We start from the raw sequence: 15,404 nt of genomic DNA on the forward strand, positions 1-15,404 counted from the left end.
AGCCATATCCAAGCTATCAAGACGCACGGTGGTTCCCTTGGAAGATGGTTCTAATCTCCAGGATCCACTGGATAGAAGAGTTGAATGCACTTTAAGAAGAAGCTAATATGCCGCATCCGCCTCAGTTGCAGTTGCGTCCTCGGAGGTTGCAAATTTTCTCAGGAAGAAGCTCCTGGAAATTCCAACAGATGTAAACTCTGGCGTGGCTAGAACTGATATCAGTTCTCAGTTTAGGTCTGCTCTTTTGGGAGCAGATTTCTTGAGTGAGGCAGCTTCTCAACAGCTTAAGTTGGCTTCAAAGTCGATGGCATCTTTCTGTGGCCAGTACAATCTCTGTGGTCCTCTCTAACAAACCAGGGAGACTATTTTGGTCTGAGCTAGATAGGATTATGGAGGGACTCTCTGATAAAAAAAGGAATGTGTCTCCCTCACAATCCCTCAAGGGGGAGAGGTAGGCAATTTAGGGGATCCAGATCCCAATCCTACCATAGATCCCGCAGAGGAATCCTCGCACCCAGGACCCTAGGGAGAAGTCGAGCCTTTGACGCCATCTCTACTCCTCTGGTAGGTCTTATTGTAGACCACTCTTATTACCCCCCGACTTGCTCACACCTGTAGGTGGACGTCTCCAGCCATTTCCTAAAACTTTGGGAACACTGTAATTTCGGGACCAGTGGGTCCTTCAAGTTATAAGAGAGGGGTACAGAATAAGCTTTTTAGCTCCTTCTCCTTCAAGGTTCGTGAGGACCTCACTCCTCTCTTCTGTAAAACAGGCGTGCTTAGAACAATACATTCTTCTTTACCTACAAAAGGAAGCGCTGGAGGAGTGCCCTCTGCAGAGAAAGGATCCGGAGTGTATTCCCCCGTGTTCCTTGTACCCAAGCCGGACAAGAACTGGCGAATGATAATAGATCTCCGTTACCTGAACGTTTTATAACCAAAAGTGGTTCAGAATGGAGACCATTCGCTTGGTCATACAGGTTCTGCAACCAGGGGGATCTCATGGTCCCCATAGACTTCAAGGATGCATATCTTCATGTACCCGTTCATCCGGATAACAGAAGATACCTACGGATTGCTGTCTCTCTCAGGGGCACTGTCAGACATTTTCAGTTTGCTGTCTGGCCTTTGGAATCTCTTCCGCCCCCCACACCTTCACAAAAGGTTGTGGTCACTATAGTGGCAGCCTTAAGGCTAGGAGGTTTAGAAATTATTCCTCATCTAGACGACTGGCTACTAGAAGCCGCGTCTCTAGAAATGTTGCAGTACCATCTTCATCTGGCTCTTACTTTTCTCGGCATTTAGGCGGAATAATAAATTGGAAGAAATCTGATGATCGTACCAGCAACATCAAGAAGATTCTTGGGGTTCATAATTGACTCCTCTCGGGTGACTCTCTCCCTCACTCCGGAGAGAGACGCAGAAAGTAATCAGAGCTCTGGGTTCCTAATGGGTCCCCCGTGTGGTTTCCATCCAGAACCTTGATGAAGATGTTGGGCCCACATGTCAGCAACCTGCAGAGGCAGTCCCTTGGGCCCTAGCACACTTGCGCCCTCTTCAGTCAGAAGTGTTGGGCTGTGGAACCGCAACCCCTACTGGGTTAGACAAGAAATGCTTCCTGTCTCTTCAGGTACGCCGCTCCCTCAGGTGGTGGAAGCAGCTGAAAGATGGGAGGTCCTTGATTCCACCCCAGTGCATCATGTTGACCACAGATGCGTCCCCCCTTCTAGGTGGGGGGGCCCTTCTGGAAGAAGTTCAGTTACAGGGTATTGGACTCCCCAAGAGAGCCAAATGTCGTCAAACGTAAGAGAATTAAGAGTGGTCCGGTTGGCGCTCCTGCACTTCGCGCCTCAAGTCCAGGTTAAGGCAGTCGAGTTCGGCTCGGACAATATGACGGACAGTATTCTACATAAACAGACAGGGAGGAAGAGATCTCAACCTCTCCTCCAGAAAGTGGGATAATCCTGTCTTGGGCAGAGACAGAAACTTACCCACCTAGCCGCAGTTCACATCAGAGGAAACTCTCAATGTGGTGGCGGATCATCTAAGTCAAAATCTTCCAGTGCCAGACGAGTGATCCCTAAGCCAAGAAGTCTTCAATCAGATTACGCAATGGTGGGGAATGCCAGAGATCCATCTTATGGCGACAAGGTTCAACGCCAAGGTGGACAGATTCTGCTCCCTATACGGGGAGGACAATTCTTGGGCGGTAGGTGCTCTGTCCATTCCGTGTAGGTTCAGGCTGGCCTATGTATTCCCTCTACTTTCCATGATACCAACAGTATTGATGAAACTCGGGCAAGACCAGACCTCAGTGATTGCCATAATACCCTTCTGGCCGAAGAGGTCTTGGTTCACCCAGCTCAGGCACATGAGCCAGGGGCAATATGGAAGCTTCCCCCTGAGGCAGGACCTAGTACATCTGGCAGGGTCCTGCCTTGACTTGAAGAGTCTCAACCTGATAGCCTGGAGGTTGATCGCCCCCTTCTAGAGTCTAGAGTGTTTTCTGCGAGGGTCCTGAGGACTTTATCTCATTCCAGATCCGTAGCTACCAACAAAGCCTATTCCAGAATCAGAAGGATTTTGGTGCAGTGGTGTGCCCTAAATGAAGTATCCTCATTGGATTCCCCTCTTTCTTCCGTTCTTTAGTTCCTACAGGATGGATTAGACAAGGTCTCAAACCTTCAACCTTAAGGGTACATACCTCAGCGTTGTCTGCAGTTTTGGGCAAGCCCTTTTCTCAGGACCCTCTAATCAAAAGGTTCCTTAAAGGAGCCGAAAGACTGCAACCTAGGATCCTGAGCCCTATACCTCAGTGGGATCTGTCAGTCGTGCTCAGGGGGTTATGCTCTCCCCCCTTTGAGCCCAGAGAGTGGATTTAAAATTATCTTGGAAAACCTGTTTTTTGCTTGCCATTCCTTCAGCAAAGAGAATCTGAGAATTGCAAGCCTTGGCTGCTGTGGAGCCATATACTCTATTCTTACCAGAGTCCTCCTGCGATTTTTTTCCCTACCTTTTTGTGCCTTCTTTCTGCAATTTAAACCAGGTCATTTCTTTACCAGTTTTTTATCTGTCTCCAGTGTCGGAAGAAGAGCAGGTCCTACAGACCCTAGATGTTGCCAGAAGTATAACAATATACCTAGAAAGAACTAAAGACTTCCGAAGATCCGAGAATTTTTTTCATTCTTTTTGCCGGAAGGAACAAAGGTCTTAAAACTTCTAAACCGACATTAAGCTGTTGGATCAAAGAAGCCATCAGAAAAGCTTTTGTCGCTCAGGGATTGACTCCCCCGGCTTTTATCCACGCTCATTCTACCCGAGCGGTAGCTGCCTCTGCGGCTGAGAGGAGCCTACTCCCGTTGGAGCACATTTGTGCTGCTGCCTCAGGGAGTTCCCACTCTACATTTGTAAGCCATTATAGGCTTGACTTAAGGAGTTCAGAACACACCGACTTTGGCAGGTCTGTCTTGAATTCAGTTCAGCTGGAAGACCCTCCCTCATAGGTTCTCTTTTTGCTAAGTCCCCAGTTGTGCTGCTGTTGGAAAGTAAGGGAATCGTTAATTTCTAACGATAATTTGTTGTCCCTTAGTCCTAACAGCAACACACGTATATAATTTTTTTGTGCGTTTATTACTTAACGTTTCGCATTGTGTGTGTGTGTGTGTTTGGGGAGGTCTTTATAGGGGCCTAATTGGTTAATTATCACTTTATTTTGACTTAATTAATAAAAGTTACACCTGTCCTGATTTGTCCACAGAGGCAGGACTAAGGGAAAACAAATTAACGATTCTCCTGATGTCTGGAGAAAGCCCAGGGAGGGGCCACCTGGGTGGGGAAGCTCCCCAAGCAAGGCCTTTACTGGGAGGAAACTCCCAAACACTTCCAAATGTGGATGTAAATCCCAAAGTCATAGTTGGAAGAAATGCTCAGAATGGAAGTTTTTCAAAATTAGGAAATGGAAGAGAGAAAAGCAATGAAGGAAGGAACAGCAACAAATGCTTCTAAGAAAGATGAGGTGAGTTGGTCTGCCATGCAAGGTCTACAGAATCCTGGAGAACCAAGTGGCTCTGAAAAAGAATCGTTTCATGGAAGTTTCAAAAGTACAAGGAAAATCCAGCAAGGTGCCCATCATGGAGGACAGAGCTCGTCCCATGCAGCAGGTGTGCAGCTCACCCCTCCAGCTCACAGACAGCGGAGAACCTCCCTTGAGAGACTGATCTTACAGGAGAACCAGCAGCAGCATGATCTGGTGACCAACATGGCGTGCTCAGGCCGCACAAGATCTCAGGCTGGTGGTGGGAGCATGAAACATGCTGAGAAGCCTGTGGAGATGGCCCAGAGGAAACCTGCAGCAAAGTCTCCAGGACTATCACAGGTGCAGACTCTTGAGCCAGTGATGAGACCATCAAGCCAGGAATGGGGAAGCTGAAGGACACTGAGTTTAAACAGCCTCAGACTTTGCCCAAACCAAGACGGCGCATGCACCTGAGCTGCAGCTGGCGGAGGAGATCCCAGGGCTGGTAAGGAGAATGGGGGAGCTGAACCATCATAAGGAAATGCTGCAGATGCAGATACTGTCTGTATAAGCTAAAGACTGCAAATCCTGAGAGTAACACCTTATATGATGGCAGGCTGCACTCACGGAGCGTAGAGCTGGCTGGGGTGGTGAGGGAGATGGACTGTGTCCTGGAGAAAATGGGGCCCCTGGCAGAGTCCTATAAGAACCAGGAACGGTTTGCCACATATAGGCAGAGCACTGAACTGGAGGCCAGATCCTCTAATAATACCCCAGATGAGCCCCGGCAGAGGACACTGCTTGTCCTGCAGGCTCCAAACTTCTCCTTCCAAGAGGGTGATACACGCAGAGGGAAGCAAGCACAACACAGTCCCAGTAGGCACCATGCAACAGAGACCTACACCACAAGTCCTAGCAGGCACAATGTAGCCTGTACCACAAGTCCTAGCAGGCACTGTGCAACAGCAGCCTCAGAGTTCTGCAGCTGTGTCACGGTAGGTAGGTAAGCGGGGAAATTCCCAAACACGGAAAAACAAACGACTAGGCCCAAAAGCTAGGGAGAAAAGGGTCACCTCCTAGCGATCCCTAAAAGCTTTCCCTAAACTGCTGTGCCCATGTGCATACCCTTAGGGTGGATATGCACATGCCCTCGTGCCTAGAACCTAAGCAGCAGGGAAAAGGGAAGAGGCAACCTGCTTCTTCAAACCAGGAGGAAGCAAGCGTCTCCCTAGAGGCCTAGAAAAACACACAAAGGGAAATGAAGAAGAGGACTTATCTTGAGCAGAGCTGGAGCAGACGATCCACCACAAATCACGAGCTCCCAGGAACGAACTATAACCCGCACAGGCCACTGGGGGGAAGGAGGGATAAATGGCCTCACTAACAATAAAACCCAGTACACCTGAGGGAAGGTGGATCCAGCTCAAACCCAAATCAAAACAAACAGAGAAGTCAGACATGTGCAGCCAGTCTGACAGATCTCTGCACATTCACAGGGCAAGGCGTGACAAGCTGTCCCTGAGCAGCACTAAGAAGCCCAGGAACCAACAGAGGCACCAGAAGTCCCAGCAGGCATGCACAGCATCAGGACAGTGGACATTCCTCCAGGTGTCAGGGTGATGTGCTAGCAGAGCTCTATTCCTGAGGAACAGACTGGGACTGATGGCGAACATGAACCTGCTGGGTCAGAGGCAGGAGGGGACATACAGTCTGTGTGGGACCTATCTGATGGTGATATATAGGTGGACGGGGTGGGAGAAGCTATGCAGAGTAATGTGCAGGATTTCCCCCCTTTACCTACAACCACACAAGGTAGTACAGACCCCTCTAGAGCAGACGCTCCCCCTGTAGATCAGGCCCGTTAGATCCGTCAGGACCCCATCAGAAACGCCTGGAGCCGCGGCGCTCCATCATTCACCTCCAGTGCAAGCTATACAGGCCAGGCCTTTAAAAGAAGAAACGTGGTGAGGTTCAAACACTGAGGTGGCAAAGAAGACCTCCCGATAGGTTTGTGGTGAGGGAACTTCTGTGTCACCAGATGGGGTTCGTGCCAGCTGACATCTGGCAGTGATAAACTTACCAGATATACAGGGCTGTGGTATCCGCTTTAAGCTCATGTCTAATCTGGATAGGTTCTGGGCTAGTTTCCCGAGGTTTAGGGACACAGAAGGTTGGAGTAAATTCATTTTTATTCCAATCTCCAAACCAGACACAGTCGCAGTCATATTCTGGAATGAGGACGTCCCTCCCCAGGATATTGTTGTGTGGCTCCGGAGACACTGCGACCTTATGTCTGACCTGACTAAGAACAGGGATGATGATGGCATATGGACAGGAGGGTGGAAGGTGCTGGTAAAACTGCGCCAGCAGAACAATATAACATGGCATCTACGCAACTCTTTCTACATTGGGAGAGTGAAAGGCGTCCGATTCTACCCAGGTAGTGCCTGCACTGTGGTGAAGTGCAATCTGTGTGGTGAGGTCGACCATACAAGTGCAAGCTGTCAGACCATCAGATGTAATCTGTGTGGAAATATGGACCACCCTCACAGAGATTGCCCAGATGCATGGCACAACATCTGTAAAGAGCTCCCTGATGAGGAACTGGTGGAAGAGGCAGAGGCTGTAGAGGAGAAGGCCTTAATGTCAAGGACAATACTGACCAGGCAAGAAATCCAGCAGAGGTCAGATAGTGTAGAGCCAGAACATCAGGGCTCGGAGAGTGTGCATGGAGACTGTCCCTCAGGTCCAACAACAGTCAGATGGAGCCTCATTTGTATCACCATCTGTACCTGAGGAGAGCAAGAGCAAGCAGGGCAAACGGAGGAAAAAAGACATGTCCTCCTCTAAGCCCGAGGCAGGTTACAACGTGGGCCAGAGGACCAAGAAAAAAAAAAAACTGGTGCAGATGTAATGGTGATATCTAATAGGTGCGAGGTTCTGACAGAATCAGATGGTGATTTACGAGAGAGAGTTACAAAGATTAGATGCTGAATGTAAATGCGACACAGGAGACCCCCCAACAAAAAGGAGACCCGTTGCTGTAGAAGATCAGCTAGAGTCAGACATGGAAACAAGTGGCAGACAGAACAACTCAGACTGAACAATGATGATGGGGACTTCACTGCTTTTACTTTATCTGATGGCCACGTTTTCTTTAAAAATAGCTTCAATTAATGGGAACAGCATAAAAGTAAGGAGTACGAGACACTCTGTGTATGACAATCTCAGGTATCTGGATTTTGTCATCTTCTTGCAGGAGACCCGTCTGACCACATTAAGGCTTTTAGGTGAGGCAGAAAGAGATTGGAGGTCTGGTCCTTCTTTCTGGTCACTGGCTGTGGAGCCTTATGCCGGGGTGGCTATCATGTTTACCACCAATAATGAGACAGTACATCGGTTAACAGAGGTGGCTATGGGAAGACGTCTGGTTCTAGAAGTCACTATTCATGGTAGGAGGCTCCGGCTCATTGATATCTATGGCCCACAGTCAGTGGCGGAAAGGATCCAGTTGTTCAGTGAGGTGAAGCAGTATCTCTTTACCATCAGTTCATGTGCAATGGATGGAGAATTCAATGTCGCTAGAACATCGGGTGACAGATCCTCTGGCCAAGCAGTGACCAGGGACTCCAAGGTCTTGAATAACATGATCTCTCAGGCAGGACTCACTGATGTCTTCACACAGGGAGGTATGAAGCCAAACTTCACCTACTCTTGTGCCGACAGAAGAAGTAGGATAGATTTGGCTTTTGATAGTCCGGCAGAGACTGTCAGTGGGATGAAGGAGCGAGTAGTCCCTTATTCAGTTCATCTGGCCTTGTTTTTCTGCTTGGGATCAATGAAGCGCCCTGATATTGGTAGGAGGTTATGGAGACTTATCTCCAGTCTTCTGGAGGATCCTTATGTCCTCTCTCTTTTTCACCATCAACTACAGAGGGTAGGCTTTTACGACAAGATGGCTGACTGGTGGGAGGACGTCAAGGAGGAGAACAGATCCCTCTTGAGGAGACTGTCATTTAAGAAAGGGAGGAGTAAGTACAGCCAGTACCTCAAGCTGCGGAAAGAATTGGAGTCACTATTCGGCAGGTGAGGATGACAAACCAAAAATCAACCGATTGAAATCTGAGATAGGTCAGTATCAGTACAGCAGGTACACCTCCCTGGTTCTGGAACGGGATTATGGGATCTTAGGGTCGCCTGATCCCTTTGAGAGCTGTGGGAGCGTTTGGCAGAAAAAAGTGGTCACAGGTCTCACTGACTCCCAGGGTGTTTTGCAGGAATCTCGGGAGGGTATCCTGGGGGTGGTGAGATCTTACTATGCTGACTTGTTTCAGAGGAAGGTTTTGGATAAAGAGAAGATGACACAATTCTTGGAGGCAACTCCAGGTCCTGATACTAATGATTTGGACTTTTCTCCTTTAACAGCAGAATTGACGGTGGAGGAGGTTAAAGTGGCCATTGATAAATTATATCTGAAGAAGGCACCAGGTCCCGATGGTATTACCGCAGAATTCTATAAGAAATTTAAATACCACTTGGCTCCAATTCTCATGGATGTGTACACTTGTTTAGAAAATCACCTGATGCCTCCGTCCATGAGGGTGTCCTCGTTAATTCTGGTGTCTAAAGGTAAGGAGCCTAGTGATATCAAGAACTGGAGGCCGATTGTCGACAGGAAGATTTTGGCAAAAATCCTGTTCTCTAGGTTAGTCTGTTTGTCCCGGGCACTGTTGGCAGGCTGTCAGTTCGGCACAGTAAAATGGTGGAGCATCTCTGGAGCAGTCATCTCGATAAGGGAGATGTTTGAGAGATGCAAAGCTCTGAGGTGTGGGAGATATGTTATAGGTCTTGACCAGGCTAAAGCCTTTGACAGAGTAGACCATGAGGATCTATGGGCCACTTTGTCAAAGTACGGTATTCCGGGACAATTTATTGATTGGCTAAAAACCTTGTATAGAGAGGCAGAGAGCTTTCCTCTGGTCAATGGTTGGCAGGGTTGACACGTTCAGGGGTGAGACAGGGTTGCCCGTTGAGTCCACTGTTGTATGTGTTTGCCTTAGACCCGTTCCTGAAGTCACTGCAGGAGTGTGATTTTCGGGGGGGGGGGGGGGCGGTCCCCCCATTGCTCTGAGTGTTGTTGCCTACGCGGATGATGTGACTGTGGTGATATCTGAGCCTCGTGAGGTGCAGATGTTGTCTGCAGCCATCAGAAGCTACTCGGAGGCCTCAGGGTCTCTGGTCAATCTTGAGAAGAGTCAAGCTTTCTGCACACTGAATTCTGATCCTGGCTTTGATCTGCACAAGTCTCCACCTATATTAAAATCCTTGGGGTTTAATTCGGGAGGGATGATAATGCCAGGATAAATTGAGAGGAGAAGTTGGAAGCTGGAAATGCAAAGGTTCAGCGATGGAAGAACTGGAGGCTGACCTATAGAGAAAGAGTTACTATGTTGAAGACTTTCCTGGTCCCTGTCTTATTATATGTCTCTGTCGTCTTTCCTTTGCCAGAATCTTTCTCGGCTAGGCTCTTTAGCCCGTTCTTCCAGTTTCTTTGGGGGAACAGGTTAAACACAGTTAAAAGAGGGATCACCTACCTACAAAAGAGAGAGGGTGGGCTGATTTCGAGAATTCCAAGGGTGTTCTTTGACTCCTTGTTCCTAAAAGTTAATTTTGGCTGCCTGAACAGCTCCCTGTGGGTGAACAGCGTCAGGGACTGGATATTGCCTTTCGCAGAATCTTGGGTGCGAGGCGGCAGTCTCAAGAGGGGTCGATTGATTTGTGACTACCTCCCCCAGTACCTCATCATTACAGTCATCAAGGACTATCACTTGAATACCTGAACCTGAGTGTCCATCAGTAACGAACCATTCCAGCACACAAAATCAGTGAACCTCATTATGTCAGAGCTGAGGTGGATCAAATCCCTGGAAATAAGGAAAATTAGGAACAACATGACATTGTGGAGGAATGTGTATATGGATTAACGTTACTTTTAATGCATTTGGAATATGCTTGATTTAATTTATTTTCTCTCCCTCTCCTATTAAAAGAAATGGAGGTGTATGATTTTCTGCTTAATGACTATTGTTTTTAAACGCTTGTTCTATTTGTTTTTACTAAAACAATTGCCTCCTATGTACAAGAATATAACTACTATAATACTGCTCCTATGTACAAGAATATAACTACTATAATACTGCTCCTATGTACAAGAATATAACTACTATAATACTGCTCCTATGTACAAGAATATAACTACTATAATACTGCTCCTATGTACAAGAATATAACTACTATAATACTGCTCCTATGTACAAGACTATAACTACTATAATACTGCTCCTATGTACAAGAATATAACTACTATAATACTGCCCCCTATGTACAAGAATATAACTACTATAATACTGCTCCTATGTACAAGAATATAACTACTATAATACTGCCTCCTATGTACAGGAATATAACTACTATAATACTGCTCCTATGTACAAGAGTATAACTAATAATACTGCTCCTATGTACAAGAATATAACTACTATAATACTGCTCCTATGTACAGGAATATAACTACTATAATACTGCCTCCTATGTACAGGAATATAACTACTATAATACTGCTCCTATGTACAAGAATATAACTGCTATAATACTGCTCCTATATACAAGAATATAACTACTATAATACTGCTCCTATGTACAAGAATATAACTACTATAATACTGCTCCTATGTACAGGAATATAACTACTATAATACTGCCTCCTATGTACAAGAATATAACTACTATAATACTGCTCCTATGTACAAGAATATAACTACTATAATACTGCCCCTATGTACAAGAATATAACTACTATAATACTGCCCCTATATACAAGAATATAACTACTATAATACTGCCCCTATATACAAGAATATAACTACTATAATACTGCCCCTATATACAAGAATATAACTACTATAATACTGCCCCTATATACAAGAATATAACTACTATAATACTGCCCCCTATGTACAAGAATATAAACTATAATACTGCTCCTATGTATAAGAATATAACTACTATAATACTGCTCTTATGTACAAAAATATAACTACTATAATACTGCTCCTATGTACAAGAATATAACTACTATAATACTGCCCCCTATGTACAAGAATATTACTACTATAATACTGCTCTTATGTACAAGAATATAACTACTATAATACTGCTACTATGTACAAGAATATAACTACTATAATACTGCTCATATGTATAAGAATATAACTACTATAATACTGCTCCTATGTACAGGGATATAACTACTATAATACTGCTCCTATGTACAAGAATATAACTACTATACCACTACCCTGCTGACTGATTGTCAGGTTGTTGTACCTTTAATAGTGTTACTGTATAGCGGAGGTACAGTTCCTTGCAAAAGTATTCACCCCCCTTGACTTTTTTCGTATTTTGGTGCCTCACCCCCTGGAATTAACATGGATTGTTTGTTTGAGGATTTGCATCATGTCATTTACAGAAGATGCCGACAACTCTGAAGATGTTTGACTTTTTCAGTTATTTTGTCCTATTTGTTGTCGGCATCTTCTGTAAATGACATGATGCAAATCCTCAAACAAACAATCCATGTTAATTCCAGGGGGTGAGGCACCAAAATATGAAAAAAGTCAAGGGGGGTGAATACTTTAGCAAGGCACTGTATGTGGGTGGCTGGGGGTGCGGCTCCTCTCATATGGAGAGGTCTCGCTCCAGTACATTATACATGTGATCTGGTGTCTGTCACGAGGTCACATGATCTGATGTCTTGTTTTCCATCACGCTCTATGGCAGGATTGTATTCATTCTGATCTTCATGTTCCATGAATATAATTCCAGAACAATGGTGATCACTGACACACGGAGCAGCGTAGGGTTATCTGGCACTGCAGGTCTGCGGAGATGCTGGTTACATCAGTAGGGTTGTCAGTTGTCAGCCAGGCCGTGTTCGGAGCGCCCCCTTGATTCCTGGAATCGCAGGCACAGAACATCTGGAGTTGATATTTGGTGCTGGGATGATGTTTGTGCAGTTGACTTGTTGCCAGGGACGCCCGCTCTCGTCCTCTCGCTGACACTCTCTCCTCACTTCCTCTGCTGTGGATCTGTCTTGCAGGGCGGATGTGTGGTCGGGGCCTGCAGGTCGTATCGCAGGTTGCAGAAGCGGCTCCATCCCTGAAGTGGACTGACCGGGGGGCAGGATGCTGACCATCAAACTGCCCCAGCTGCTCAGCGTCCATCAGATGCCCCGGGTGAGTCCACCTCGAGTGTTAGTATACTCCAGTCACAGCCAAAGCTGCATTCACATTTTATCACTGGTGTTCATCAGCACTCGTGGTAGCGGAGCCCCGTGAAGCACTGCACTGACATGTACAGGGGTTGACTTCACCATCATGCTGCCCCATGGGGCCCCCAGACATCACTTTGCTTAGGGCCACGTAGATGTAAAATCCACCCCTGCTGATGCACCCTTCATCACCGTTTTAATGCACCACAGCAGAACATGCCTCGTGTCATACTGCAGTCACATCCAAAGCTGCAGCGTCACAGGTCCTCACTTCTCACTAGCTCCCCCCGCACTTTGGGATATGAGGGAGTGAAAGAAGCAGCCTGCAGAACACTGATTGCAGCTCTGGATGAAACTGGAGTATAGAACATAAGACTCATTAAAGATGGGGCAGCATTATGTGTGACTGGAGTACAAAATAGAAGGGAAAATCTCTGAGCTAGTAGAATACACACTCCATGTGGTGCAATAATCTGCAGTATATATCACTATGTATCTGTCAGGAGGTAGAGGGAACAGAGCGATGTTCTGCAGATCTCTAGAGAGGTCAATGGTGTAATAATCTGCAGGAAATGTCACTGTGTATTAAATTATAACCTGTGAATCATTTCCTGGATGTCAGGTGTTCTGGGAAGATGGGATCATGTCGGGGTACAGACACCCCAAAAGTTCTGCCCTGGACTGTCTGCTCAGCTCTTTTCAGATGACCAATGAAACTGTTAATATCTGGACCCATTTTCTACCAACATGGTGAGCAGAGCCGTGTATCTAATCCTATCCTGTGTGATACTGACTGCTGAGCTGTGTATCTAATCCTATCCTATGTGATACTGACTGCTGAGCTGTGAATCTAATCCTATCCTGTGTGATACAGTCTGCTGAGCTGTGTATCTAATCCTATCCTGTGATACTGACTGCTGAGCTGTGTATCTAATCCTATCCTGTGTGATACTGCCTGCTGAGCCGTGTATCTAATCCTATCCTGTGTGATACTGTCTGCTGAGCTGTGTATCTAATCCTATCCTGTGTGATACTGACTGCTGAGCGGTGTATCTAATCCTATCCTGTGTGATACTGTCTGCTGAGCGGTGTATCTAATCCTATCCTGTGTGATACTGACTGCTGAGCTGTGTATCTAATCCTATCCTGTGTGATACTGTCTGCTGAGCTGTGTATCTAATCCTGTCCTGTGTGATACTGTCTGCTGAGCTGAGTATCTAATCCTGTCCTGTGTGATACAGTCTGCTGAGCTGTGTATCTAATGTTATCCTGTGTGATACAGTCTGCTGAGCTGTGTATCTAATCCTGTCTTGTGTGATACTGACTGCTGAGCTGTGTATCTAATCCTATCCTGTGTGATACTGTCTGCTGAGCTGTGTATCTAATCCTATCCTGTGTGATACTGTCTGCTGAGCTGTGTATCTAATCCTGTGTGATACTGACTGCTGAGCTGTGTATCTAATCCTGTCCTGTGTGATACTGACTGCTGAGCTGTGTATCTAATCCTATCCTGTGTGATACCGTCTGCTGAGCTGTGTATCTAATCCTATCCTGTGTGATACTGACTGCTGAGCTGTGTATCTAATCCTGTTCTGTGTGATACTGTCTGCTGAGCTGTGTATCTAATCCTATCCTGTGTGATACTGACTGCTGAGCTGTGTATCTAATCCTGTCCTGTGTGATACTGACTGCTGAGCTGTGTATCTAATCCTGTCCTGTGTGGTACTGTCTGCTGAGCTGTGTATCTAATCCTGTCCTGTGTGATACTGACTGCTGAGCTGTGTATCTAATCCTGTCCTGTGTGATACTGACTGCTGAGCTGTGTATCTAATCCTGTCCTGTGTGATACTGACTGCTGAGCTGTGTATCTAATCCTATCCTGTGTGATACTGTCTGCTGAGCTGTGTATCTAACCCTATCCTGTGTGATACTGTCTGCTGAGCTGTGTATCTAATCCTGTCCTGTGTGATACTGTCTGCTGAGCTGTGTATCTAATCCTGTCCTGTGTGATACTGTCTGCTGAGCTGTGTATCTAATCCTATCCTGTGTGATACCGTCTGCTGAGCTGTGTATCTAACCCTATCCTGTGTGATACTGACTGCTGAGCTGTGTATCTAATCCTATCCTGTGTGATACTGTCTGCTGAGCTGTGTATCTAACCCTATCCTGTGTGATACTGACTGCTGAGCTGTGTATCTAATCCCATCCTGTGTGATACTGTCTGCTGAGCTGTGTATCTAATCCTATCCTGTGTGATACCGTCTGCTGAACTGTGTATCTAATCCTATCCTGTGTGATACCGTCTGCTGAACTGTGTATCTATCGTGATATATCAGTGTTTTGAGTCCTGTATGAAGCCTCCTGCGCCCTCTGGTGGAGGAGGTGTACACTGCAGGCTGTGGCCAGTCTACATCCTTGTCTTTTCTCTTTGCAGGTATTTCCTCTGGAGATTCCTGCTGCTGTCTTACACTTTGGATTTTTGGGGGGAGTCTTATAACTGGCCCCTCTTAGTTTACATGATGCTCATTTGTCTGTACCCCTTTACCTCCAGTTTTGCCCACACCTTCAGCAGCATGTCTGCCCATGCCCGTCACATCTGCTACTTTCTGGACTATGGAGCCCTGAGTCTCTACAGTCTGGGTATGTACTGTAGTGCGCCCCTGTATCCTGCGCTGCGCCCCTGTATCCTGGGCTGCGCCTCTGTATCCTGCGCTGCGCCTCTGTATCCTGCGCTGCGCCCCTGTATCCTGGGCTGCGCCTCTGTATCCTGGGCTGCGCCTCTGTATCCTGCGCTGCGCCTCTGTATCCTGGGCTGCGCCTCTGTATCCTGGGCTGCGCCTCTGTATCCTGGGCTGCGCCTCTGAATCCTGGGCTGCGCCTCTGTATCCTGGGCTGCGCCTCTGTATCCTGGGCTGCGCCTCTGAATCCTGGGCTGCGCCTCTGAATCCTGGGCTGCGCCTCTGAATCTGGGCTGCGCCTGAATCCTGGGCTGCGCTCTGATCCTGGGCTGCGCCTCTGTATCCTGGGCTGCGCCTGTCCTGGGCTGCCTCTGTATCCTGG

At 46.9% G+C, this 15,404-nt stretch overlaps 1 protein-coding gene across 1 annotated transcript in view; it reads left to right on the forward strand.

Moving 5' to 3' along the window:
* Positions 1-15,404, forward strand: part of LOC120981404 (protein SMG5-like) — a 46,574-nt gene that overhangs the window by 19,821 nt on the left and 11,349 nt on the right. The window lies entirely within an intron of this gene.

The sequence above is a fragment of the Bufo bufo genome, chromosome 11 (assembly GCF_905171765.1).
Source record: "Bufo bufo chromosome 11, aBufBuf1.1, whole genome shotgun sequence".
Classification (NCBI taxonomy): domain Eukaryota; kingdom Metazoa; phylum Chordata; class Amphibia; order Anura; family Bufonidae; genus Bufo; species Bufo bufo.